Source organism: Lactuca sativa, chromosome 3 (genome assembly GCF_002870075.4).
Source record: "Lactuca sativa cultivar Salinas chromosome 3, Lsat_Salinas_v11, whole genome shotgun sequence".
Taxonomy (NCBI): Eukaryota; Viridiplantae; Streptophyta; class Magnoliopsida; order Asterales; family Asteraceae; genus Lactuca; species Lactuca sativa.
This window is the reverse complement of record NC_056625.2, coordinates 91,172,964-91,181,963: the sequence shown is the minus strand read 5'-3', so window position 1 is coordinate 91,181,963 and position 9,000 is coordinate 91,172,964. Positions and strand designations below refer to the sequence as shown.

The following is a 9,000-nucleotide window of genomic DNA, read 5'->3' as shown; positions in this document are numbered from 1 at the left end:
TTAACAGCTCTAACACTTCCACTTTACACGATACACATCCAATCCATTCCTTCTTAAAACATTAAAAAATGAACCTATTCAGTCAAAATAGCAACATACTATCAAATAAAAAAACTGCATTGGCTAATTTCTTATAACGTTTGTCAAGTATAACAATCTATCAATCTAAAAAGGTCAACTGAAATACTCCATATCAATTTTGTGTCGAAATTCATGGATGCTGCAACTCAATCCACCTTAAAAAGATTTTCTTGCAAGAATTTCATCGACATCAAGCCACCAAACTCCCTGATATCTGCCCACCTTCAAAAATGTTTAAAATATCAAATAAGGAAAAAATTTATCATTTTGCATCTGTTTTAAATCAAATATCATAGATTGTAGGATTAGAATTTAGAGCAACTCTTTTTGACGTTTCTCAATTCCCAAGTGATTAACACTAAGCCATCTTGGTGGTTGATGAAAATTCAAAGTATAACAATGCTAATCCAATTGTTTTGAGCCTCCACTAGACAGAATTTTGTAGTCTAGCAACCTGAAAATGACCTAACTGGTTTTTTGAACTTTATATATTAGGTCTAATGGGCCAAGAAACAACTGATGGATCACGGAACCGCAACCCATAATCCCAAACCACAGGTGAGTGGCCAACAGACATAGCTAAACCGCAGTTGACAAGTGAAACTGCAGGTGAGTTAATCTCCTGTGTGATTCCAGTGGTTAATGTTTGGCTATTTTTTACAAAGTCATCAATGAAATGGGCTAAATTTGTTACTTTCTCAAAAAACAATGATATTCTCCTTACATTTTCCAAAAAAAAACAGAAAAACATACTTTCCACATAACAACAAATACAATTAACATTTATATTTCACATCTCAGAATACAAAACAGTAAAGGAACTACCAAGAGTTAATTAGTGGCTTTTCAAGCAAAGCCGAAAGATACATCTCGTTTAACTCAGGTGCTCTATCCAACTTCTTCCCAACAACCCACTTCACTTTATAAAACCTTACACTTGCCAAAAGTGGCACATAAATCCCTTCAAGTTCCTTCCCTACATAAAAGAAATGATCAAGCCAAAACAACCCACCAGGCCTTAAAATCCTATAAATATCAAAAATCAAAAAATGTAAGAAAGTTGTCGGAATCCAATTAATCAATACATACTTCGAGTGAACTATATTCAAAGTGTTATCAAAAACCGGAAGCCTCTGTGAAACACTTATATACATAGGCACAACACCTCTTGATGCTATAAAACTATTAAAAGGACCATTTAAATTCATTGAAGTTGTTATTATCGTTATATTCCTTTCCATCATTCTAACTGCAAAAGTTCCAACACCACCTCCGATATCAAGCCCGTTTCGAATCGTTCCATGTGTCTTCATTGCTAATATTTCATCAATCGAGAAATTTGTTATGGTTTTACAATTGATCACCCACTGTATTTTCTCTCTACCCTCAAGTTCAAAACAGTCTTTACAATCGTGAAAATGTTTTTGGTTGTGGGACCGGTTTATAAGGCATGTTTAGTTCTTGCATGTGTATGTTGTCCAGATGATGGATGAATCTGGATCCTAGAAATATGCACTTCATTTCCCTGCGCTCTAGTTTACCATCATTCACATGAGCATAAGCAGAGCATCCAAACATTCGTAAACCAGTGTGCTCAGAGGGTTTCTCAGACCACACCTCTTGAGGAGTATTACAATCAATTGCAGTTGATGGAGATCTATTTGTCCGATAGCAAGCATGTTGACTGCTTCCGCCAAGAATTTTTCTAATAAATCAGTAGATAATCGCATGCATTGAGCATGCTCCACTAGTGTTTGGTTCATCTGTTCTGCCACTCCGCTTTATTGTGATGGTAGGCGTACAGTGCGATCCCTCAATGTACCTTCTGTTTTGCATATGTTGTCAAACGAAACCTTGTAGAACTACATCCCTTTTTCTATTATGAGTGAACTGCATGGTTCCCAGTCTGTTTCTCAACCACTGCCTTCCATTCCTTGAACTGCCCAAACACTTTATCTTCATCTTTTGTCTTTAGAAAATATACCCAGGTCTTCCTTGAGTAATCATCAATAAAAGTCACTAAGTATTGACATCCACCTTGAGACTTCATAGGAGAGGAACCCCATAGATCTAAGTGAACACACTCGAGAATCTCGTTGCTAGAATGTTGAACCGAACTGAACTCACACTGTTTTGTATCTCTTGAACACAATCTTCACCAGGTTCATCTTTTCTAGTTGCATATCCACCAAACAACCCCTTCTTGCTCACATGTCCCAACTTATGATGCCAAAACTCTATTTCATCATCATACTGATCCATGGATTGTGATACAGTCACCGTTCTCCCAATCGCACATCCATCCATAATATAAATCTCATGAGGATTCATCATTCCCTTCATAACTACAAGAGAACCCTTGGATACTCTTAACTAGTCACCCTCTCCAGAATATTTAAATCCATCCTTCACCAAAGTGCCAAGAGAAATCAAATTCTTTTGAAGTTCAGGGGCGAACCATCAGTCTAGTTTCTTGACCATACCATTATGCATATTGATCTGCACCGTGTAACTGTCATTGATATTGCTCACCCAATCATCACCCATATTGATTATTCCATTCCACACTTTGAAGGAGTTGAACAAGTCGTGATTTCATGTCATATGATAGGATTCTCCATAGTCCAAGATCCAAGCATCAACAAAAGTAGATGTACATACTGTCAAAACTTCACCATCATCCCCTTCATCAGAATTTCCTTGAACCACTAGCAGCATTTTTATTGCTTGGTCCAACACAATAACTCTCTTTCTTCAGCAATTGACAATCTCTTCTAAATTGCCCTTTTCCTTACAATTATAACTTTTGATGTTGGCTTTAGATTCAAAACTTGACTTCCCTTTGTTACCTCCACCTCTATCTGATGTTCTTCATCTGCCTGCGAATAAACCGAAACCGGAAACTTCTTCTCCAACTGAAACTTTTCTTTTGAGTTCCTTGAACATCAAATAATCCTTCACATCATTCACAATGATCATTTCCTACCATACAACATGGTATCAATGAAATTCTCATAAAAATTCGGCAGTGAACATAAAAGGACAAGTGCTTGATCTTTATCTTCAATCTTCACATTCACACCTTGTAGTTCCAAGATGATCCTATTGAATTTGTCCAGATGATCCTTCACTTGGGTGCTTTCTAACATCCTAAGAGTATGCAAACGTTGCTTTTGGTATAGCCTGTTCGTCAGAGAATTGTTCTGATACTTGTCACACAATTTCTCCCAAAGCCCATCAACACTCGTTTGATCCACAACCTCTCTCAGTACTTCTATCAAACTCAACATAATAGCACTATGTGCTCATACAATAATATACACCTTCCTTTCAGTAGTCATGTCCTTTGACAGTTTTGCTTCTCCTTCCGCTATCACTACACATCCTTGTTGAAATAGAAAAGCCTTCATCTTCACCTTCCGTAAAGTGAAATCATTCGAACCATTGAACTTCTCCAGATTAAACTTGTGAGATGTCATCTTCAATCTACAGAACACCAACCGCAGCTCTGATACCACTTGTTAGGGAATCAGATGATACTTGTCAAGACTCAGAACAAATATGATTCCTGTAACAACGCAAAAATACGACCCAAAAATTTTGTTTTTAAATAATAATAAAAGTCATAACACTGAATGTCATATAATAAAACCATACGTCGGGTATCTCAAAAGCCATAATAAAGTGTCATATAAAAAACTGTATCAAATCATATCTAAGTATTTGAACAAAACTCCCAGGAATAAAGTTGAAGCTGTGGTGTGTGCGATGCCATCATCCCGAGCCCTTCCCTTTACTTGCGGAAGTACCTGAAACCAAAACTGAAACTGTAAGCACAAACCTTAGTGAGCTCCCCCAAACTACCACATACCATATAACAACATATAAACACATACTGGGCCTTGCCCACTGCATCGGACCGAAGTCTGGAAACTGCATCGGACCGAAGTCCGGAACTAACCAGGGCCTTGCCCTCTGCATCGGACACAAGTCCGGAAACTGCATCGGACCGAAGTCCGGACTGACTGGGACCTTGTCCCCTGCATCGGACCGAAGTCCGGAAACTGACTGAGCATAACATAGCATGGCATAAACATATCAACTAGCATGAACACATAAACGGCACACTGCATCGGGCCGTAGCCCGGAACACATAACATATAAATCCTGTCTGAGCCACGAAGGCATCAAACATACTAAAAACTACATCGGACCGAAGTCCGAAAACTACTACTAGCTAAACGGGCCGGCATTGTGGCCTTAGACCCGTTCCTACTGGAAGGAAACTCACATCGTAGGTTGGTAAATGAACTGCTCTGGAAACTGTCTGTTGCTGCTCCGGTATCTCCCCGGCTATAATTTCCATAACACACTGAATCAAATACTGATAACTATACTGAGGGTAAAATGACTATTTTACCCCTGGTCAAAGTCAACCCTATTGATCAAAGTCAACATACAGTTGACCTGACTCGCCGAGTTGGGTCACCAACTCGTCGAGTCCTCACCCTCACTTCTTTGCTTCTGATCGCTACTACTCGTCGAGTTTGGCATAGACTCGACGAGTTCCCCTTCAATACTATCACTTAGTCAATCTGCATCCGACTCTCCTGTAACACTCAAAAAAATTTCAAACAATTTAAACTTTTCAAAAACAACCCGGTTTCATAATGTTATTACAAAAAGGTTTTCAATACAATTATTATCAGAGTCTTCCCAGAACCACATCATAAAACATAATCATGAGGAGCGGTACGATCACGCCTTTGCCTTGCCACGGTCTCCTGAAGAACCTGAAAAACATTAAACCATAACTGTAAGCCCGAAAGCTTAGTGAGATACCCCCAAAATACCAACCACATATACCATACTCGCACAACATGCCATATCATAACAGAACACAGAACAGCCATGCACTTCGGGTCTACTGTGTGACTGGTCCACCGCACCGGCCTTTAGTCCACCTGGTCCACCCTCCGAGTCTAGCCATATACATCGAGTCTACAGTGTGATTGGTCTGCCCACACCGGGCCTTCAATCCACCTGGTCCACTCTCCGAGTCTACAGTATGACTGGTCCGCCTGCACTGGACCTTCAGTCGGCCTAGTCCACTCTCCGAGCCTCGGCACATCTGGTCCGCCCTCTTGGGGCCTACAGCCTATCCGGACCTCTTGCTGGGCCTTCGGGATAACCGGTCCGCCCTGGGTATGTTGGCCTACAACACAAAGCAGGACCCGCCTCAACCCAACCCCAGTCCAACAACCATGTGCACATAAACATTCAATCATATAACAATTCACATCCAATCAAACCGATCTAGCAGATCACATGGCATAACATCATCCTAACCAGGATACCGACCTTAACCCGATCTCTAACATATACCATCCTAACTACCAGGATGCAAACATAGCAAAACAATAATGTAACAACGATACCCGAATCACAATCCGATAAAGGGCCAGCCTTGGTGCCATAGACCCTGTCGATATAGTGAGGATAACTCACCTCGCAACTGCCGACTGAAAAGATAAGACTGAGATGCTTCGACCACTGACACGATCTCCACCACTGGACAACACCAACACTGAACTCAAAACAAATGCCAACAATTACCAAAATGACCCTGGAAGTCAACTGGTCAATCCCTTGGTCAAAGTCAAAGTCAAAGTCAACATCCTGACCGACTCTACTCGCCGAGTCAACCTGATGACTCGTCGAGTCCCCATGCTCAGAACTTCCCCAATCTGCGACTCAACTCACCAAGTCCTCCCTTGACTCATTGATTCACGGCTCAACCAGAAGAAGGTTGGGACCTCACGATCGGACTCGTCGAGTCCAAGAACAGACTCGTCGAGTCAAAGGCTATCTTCAGCCAACTCGCCGAGTTGTTCTTCCAACTTGTCGAGTTCCTGCCCACCTTCATGCAACTTGCCGAGTACACCCTTGTGACTCGCCGAGTACCCCTAGATCTTAATCCATACAGAAGCTTTCCAGGGCATGCAGATGATCCAAACCATAGATCTACCCTTCTACAACCCATCCATCACGTAAATTGGCAAACTTCACGTGAATCCAAAGAGATCTAAGCATATAACACTCTAGGGTTAGGGTTTGGGACAAGATGGCTTCACTAACCACTCAAGAACAGGGACTTTAATGCACTCTAGACCTTCTCCATTCCAGATATGAGGTAGCAACCTCAGATCTAACCTCCAAACTCAAAATATCACAAGCTATGCTTTCCAAAAACTCTAAAATGATGAATCTAGAAGAATAATATCCCAAGCAACGAAATAATACCTCAAAAGAGAACTCCAACAGAAGAGAAATCCAAATCATTGCAAAGCCCCTTGCTCCAAGCCTCTTGACTCTCCAAGATCCCTTCCAAAATCTCTTCTCCAAGGTTCAAATGCTCTCAAATCACTCACAAACGCGAATTAGGGTTTTCTGGACTTTAAGAGAGGGTAAAGAGGCTGTGGAGAGGGTATAATGTCCTTTATATAGGGCTCATCCTCCGAAATTAGGGTTTTCTCCACACAGCACCAACTCGCCAAGTCCAGCCGCCGACTCGCCGAGTTAGCCACTTAACACGCGACTAGAATCACGACCCTACTCGCTGAGTCCACCCATGGACTCGCCGAGTTGCTCTTTCACATTTACACTTTGAACACTGAACTTGCACTCCTAAACTCGGGATGTTACAAGAGTTGTATGAACAAATCGTCGAGTCCTCCTTCAACATATGAACACTTTGGCTGTGACTCGCCGAGTTGTATGAACAACTCGTCGAGTCTGATCTAGAGGTATGAAGACTGTCTTGGACTCGCGACTCGACTCGCCGAGTCCAAAGAATGACTCGCCGAATCGCATGAATGCAATTACTATTCAGACGATTCTGCTCAAAACCAACACATCCAACTGATAGATCTGGGCTCCTAAGGCTTGGTTTGCACGTAAAGGTTCCATTTTTACGTGCACATATACTCCTAAAGAGCTTTATAGGCTTAAAATGCATGAATAAGGTTAGATCTAGGGTTTATATGCAACAAGGTTCAATAAGGGTATTAGATTTGGGTTTTGGGACAGAAATATGATTAGATCTGAAAGCTATATCGCTTACACAAGCTCCCTTACTATATTAAGCTCATAAATGGGCAAAAAGGTAACCTAAATGAGATTCTTGAAGAAAAACAACCAAAGAACAGCAAGAGTCCGATTAATACCTCAAATGACTCTGAAATGGATGCAAGATCTTGTTCCCCTTCTTCTCCTTTGGATCTAGCCTTCCTCCTCTCTTCCAATCTTCACTCTTTACACAAAAATGCCCAAAAACACTCAAGATAGGTTAAGGTATTGCTATGAAACGTTCTGAGGGTGAGGGAGGCCAGATTGGGAGCAAAAGGGGGATTATATAGGGTGCAAAACCCGTGGATCTAGGGTTTCTTCCAGACTGGCGGACTCGCCGAGTCCAGGATATGGACTCGTCGAGTCGCCCACTTTCACGTGCTAGAAATCTCGCCTCTACTCGATGAGTCGGGCAATAGACTCGTCGAGTCCCTCTTGAATACTTAGAAAAATAAACATTAAATAACATACCAGAAATGGGGTCGTTACAACTCTCCCCCACTTGTCTCAGACTTCGTCCTCGAAGTCTGCTGCTGCTGCTGCATCTGCGAATAACTCTAGATAGTGCTCCCTAATTTCCTCCTCTGCCTCCCACGTCCACTCAGATCCCTTCCGATGCTGCCACTGCACCTTTACTAACTGAACCACCTTGTTCCTCAAGGCTTTCGTCTTCCGATACATGATCGCTATGGGTTTCTCAATATAACTCAGGCTGCTATCAACCTGAATGTCCTCCAAGGGTACTACTGCTGTCTCATCCACCAAGCACTTCCTCAACTGAGAAACATGGAAAGTGTTGTGGATCTGACTGAGCTCTGCCGGAAGATCCAACCGATAAGCAACCCGTCCCACCCGGGCCAAAACCCTAAAAGGACTGAAGAGGCCTTTAGATCAATCGATATATCAAACAATGACGATAAATAAGAACAACAGAAATTCACGAAGAAAAACTTTCACTAAGAAAGATAATCTCACAAAGAGATTATCGTGTGCACAAAGCGACGATTAGGGTTTGTGAAAGGCGTAACCATTCACAAACCTATACAAGATAATATATACTGCTATTCTAGACAATCCCTACAATTCAGGGATACGCTAGCTAATAAATCAAGATAACTAAGGAAACAGGATAAATACAATATTTGTTACAATGCACTGAATAAACTAAACTATTACAAACTGAGCTGCTGACGCGCTGGTGCTGATGCTGAGATACGTGCTGACGCTGAGTCTATTTTAAACATTATCATATTTCAAGGTTTGACCTTACAATCTCCCCCAATATGATGATGTTCAAAACAAACTAAATTAAGACGCCTCTGGAAAGAAATTCTTCATACTCAGCTTCAGCTTCAATTTTGACTGGCCAGTAAGGACTGTCCAGCAACTCCTGTCTTCTGTTCAGCAGCTCCATGGCAATAAGAATGTGAAATTCTCCGGATAGATCTTGATGACTCATGCACATTTGCCTTAAGCCAACAAGGTGAGTGGTTGGAGCTTTTGGGATCTCAGTAGTTCGTTGAAAGCACATCCTCTTGTTTTTATCGAGATAGAACATCCCGTGTTCAGGAGCTGAGATGAATTGATGCTGAACCGGATCAACACCTAGAGGAAGTGAATTGTTAATTACACTAGCACCAAAGTCTAGAACTAATACATCTTCACCATCAACTTGAAACTTGGTTCTTCAAGATCTAGGAACTGACGACCTTTGGCCTTGATGCTGAGGTCGTTCTTTAGGAACAAGATCCAAACGCTGAACCTTCTTGATCAGCAGATTAAGAGCACAAG

At 41.6% G+C, this 9,000-nt stretch overlaps 1 pseudogene; it reads right to left on the bottom strand.

Annotated features, from left to right (window-relative positions):
- Positions 1-902: 902 nt before the first annotated feature.
- LOC111918571 (probable methyltransferase At1g29790) lies at positions 903-2,388 on the bottom strand (annotated as a pseudogene).
- Positions 2,389-9,000: the final 6,612 nt, after the last annotated feature.